The following is a 3,777-nucleotide window of genomic DNA, read 5'->3' on the forward strand; positions in this document are numbered from 1 at the left end:
AGGTGAAAATAGAGCAACAGGACCGCTAGTCTTTGATTTTATTTATTTTCTGCTGTGTTTTACTTGCATTTATTTGAAAGAGTGAGTGTAAACACAAAAAAATATTTTATTTTATGTGCTGGAATGTGCAGAAAATAGGTTTAATTGTTAAACAAATTTCTTCCAGTCAGAGAATGTTGCATATAATTAAGTTTTTGCTTGATGCATAAAGTTAAAAGATTTAAAGTTTAAAGTTTTAAAAGGAGACGTTTCCATTTGATTACATTTTATATGATGGATTATGCAGAAAAAGTAGAATTGGGCTGAAAGATCTATCGCTTTATCACCTATTCAGGTTGTAAATTGTGTTTTTAAAAAGTAACTAAGTAACTAAGTAATTAATTACTTTTGAAAATAAGTAATCAGTAAAGTAACGGGATTACTTTTTCGGGGAAGTAATCAGTAATTAGTAACTGATTACTTTTTTCAAGTAACTTGACCAACACTGCTGCTTCACCCCCCCGTCTCGTTTTTCTATACTGAACTCAATCATCGTTGTTGTAAAGGCTCACCTTTCAGCACATTCACTTCACCAGATGCACCTTGTTTCTTTTCCTCACCTTTGATTGGGTGTGGTGCTTGGCCTTAATTGCACTCACCTGTCACTTGTTATGTAAGGACTGCACTCACCTACCCCTCACTCTTTCTTCACTCCCACATGGGGCGGCAGCTGAGGTGAGTTTCTCTTTGAGTCTCCTGAGTTCATGTATTATTTTGAGTTATTTAAATCATACTCTATTTCCTTTCAGAGAGAGCAGTCCATGTGTGTCTTTCCTTTCTTTACCCATTATTCAATAAAACGACAAAACCTGTAAATGATTCACTGCTTATTCTCATTCTAATCGGATGAGCCCATGATGATGACTACTTAAACCCTGAACCTTCCTTCCTCTAAAACAATCATCATTATAGGATAATGGTCACTGCCTACAGTTGTCTCTTTCAGTACCTGCCATGAACAAATACCTGCCAGCGAGTCTGACACCAATGTAAGGTCAATTGCTGATTCTGCACCTGTTCTAACATCCACTTTCGTGCCACTTCCATCATTCAAACACACAAAATCCATCAATTCTTCAATCACTGCACCATTCCGATCATTACCATTACCCCATAATGTGCTGTGTGCATTAAAATCCCCACACCAAATTACTTTTCCCTTTAAATATGTGTCAAGTTCATCCACCGATATCAGTTTATTAGCTGGATTGTAGAAATTAATCACTCTGAAACTTCCAGTCCCTCCCCAGACTTCAAGTATAATATATTCTAACTGTGTTCCCAAAGCTACAACTCTATATTGAATCCCTTGTGCCACAAATATTGCACACCCTCCTCCATTACCCTCCTCCATATCTCTGCGAACACTCCTATAACCTTTAATAACAAAATCTAAAGTAGGTTTGAGCCATGTCTCCTGAATACAGATTATGCCTGGTTTCGTTTTGCATTGTTTGACGAATCCCTTAAATTCTTGTCCATTTGCAATCAGACTTCTGGCGTTCCACTGTAAAATAATCATATTACACTCTCCTCTGGTCCTCCTGCCTTCCCCTCCCCTCAAAGTCTTTTATTGACAGTTTCCCAAGATTTATCTTTAATGCCAAAAAACCTCTCTGCTCCTTTCACAACTATTTTAATTTTCTCTGTTTTGTGTTTCACCTGGTCTGTACAGTTTATGACATAGGCAATAAACAAAATCATCTTCTCCACTGTCAGTCCTGTACGAGCTCCCTGTGAATGTATTACTTCTGATGTTGATGGTCGAACCTTTTCTGTCCCGTCCTTTGCCTTTTGTACCCTTTTGACAGCCTCAGCGTCATTTAAGTTGTGAGCTACTTTGACTTGCTCGACCCCCACAGCCTTCTTCCTTACTTCACACCCCCCATAACTCACCCTGTGCTGCCCCCACAGTTACTGCATTTATCCTGTACACTATCCCCACATTCGTCATATCGGTGTTCCCCTCCACACTTGGGGCACCTCTGTTTCCCTTTGCAAACTGCAGCGATGTGTCCGTATCTTTGACATTTATAGCACCTGAGGGGTGGTGGCACATATGGTCTAACAGGAAAGCTCATGCAACCTATTTTAACTCTGTCCGGCAGGACTGCCTCCTGGAATTCCAATAGAACCGACAGGCTACTCACCCTCTCCCCATTAATCGTTTTTAGCAGTCTTTGTACTTTGCTGACCTCACCACCATTAATACATCGCTTGAGCTTCTCCAGGTCCTCTTCTACAGGGATACCCGTAATCACCCCCCGTGTCACTTTGTTGTCTCCTAAGATCCTTGACACTAACCACAAAGCCAAAGCATGTAATTGCATCATCAGGTCTGCAGCAGTATGTTCTGGACACTCTGGTGAAGAGAGGAGCTGAGCTGTCATCTGATCACCATCTGGGGGTGAGCTGAGTCAGGTGGTGGGGGAGAATGCTGGACAGGCCTGGCGTATCAAAGTGGTTCAGGTGATCTTCAACTCCCACCTCCAGCAGAGCTTTGGCAGCAGTCTGAGTGAGGCTGGGGACTCAGTGCTGATGGGGCTGTGCAGAGCTTTGGCTGCAAGCTGGTTGGTGCTTGTAGTGTTGGTGACCTCCTAACCAGATCTCATTAACTCCTCATGTTTTGGGGAATGAAAGGTCCTGCTGAAACATCCACTCTTTGTCAGATTGTTGTCTTCATTCTGGTGGAAATTCAGCTCTTAATTTATGACTTATGAGTTTGTGCTTGTAGCTTCTGTTACCTCACCATGTTCTCTTGTGTCTGCTCATAGCTCTGTGGACTTGAGTTACCTGAAACCTGAAGGATTCTCTCATTGTCTGCTGTTTGGAAAGGACTTACTTGTAACAGAGCTGGAAAACTCACCTGGAAAACTCACCTGCCCATCCACTCTCCACCCACTCAGCCTTCTGAAACCTTCACTTACCTCCCTGACACAGAAACTCTAAAAGTGAAACACAAGAAAGGACTCTAATAAATACTATATAAGCAATTCTGACTGCATTGATACGCAGCAGTTGTTCTCTCGGGCAGTTCTCTGGTGTCTCCCTGCTCTGTCCCTCTGCAGGAAACCTACTTACCTGCCCCTCTGTCTTTGAACCTTCTCAAAATAAAAGCATGTAAAGCTTTAGCCTCATGTGGGCTGCTTTAGAGTCGATGCATTCCTGTAATCATGACACTGAGAGGTTGCGCCAGTGATTTAAATCATGTATTAATCGTAGTGGAGAGAAATTAATGAATATTTCCTGTGTGAAGATGATGGTGTGATATCAGGGCTGCCACATGAAGGGGCAAAGTGAACAAGTTTATGAATACCTCAGAAAAAAAAAAACTTCAATGAGTATAAATGATCTTCTGATATTAACAATATCCTGGAACACCAACATGCACGCTCAGTCATCCAGGTAAGCAAATCCTAAAAAGCTGATTCTGTTCATCTGGATGTTTTCAGTGGGAGAAACGTTTCATCATCATCAGGTGACGTCTTCAGTCTCAGCTGACCTTTGCACAATGACTGAAACCAGCACCACTGAATGAACAATGGGCTGTGAGGTCAGTTTATGATCATTAATATGCAAATTGTCACAACCACTGATCAACATCCACTGATCAATGGTCATGAGTACCATTCTCTGTTAATCATACTAAGCTGCTGTGGAAGCACAAAACTATTTGATTGGCTGAGATGAAATTACAAAAACTAATGGTACTAAGATGTAACTGGCCCCGCCCATTGA

General features: G+C 41.6%; 1 long non-coding RNA gene across 1 annotated transcript; it reads left to right on the plus strand.

Annotated features, from left to right (window-relative positions):
* The first annotated feature begins 2,052 nt into the window (after window positions 1-2,052).
* LOC112842840 (uncharacterized) lies at window positions 2,053-3,202 on the plus strand. The gene is made up of 2 exons (XR_003214865.1): window positions 2,053-2,446; window positions 2,814-3,202. It is a non-coding gene; the product is annotated as an uncharacterized LOC112842840 (long non-coding RNA).
* The last annotated feature ends 575 nt before the right edge of the window (window positions 3,203-3,777 follow it).

The sequence above is a fragment of the Oreochromis niloticus genome, linkage group LG18 (genome assembly GCF_001858045.2).
Source record: "Oreochromis niloticus isolate F11D_XX linkage group LG18, O_niloticus_UMD_NMBU, whole genome shotgun sequence".
NCBI lineage: Eukaryota > Metazoa > Chordata > Actinopteri > Cichliformes > Cichlidae > Oreochromis > Oreochromis niloticus.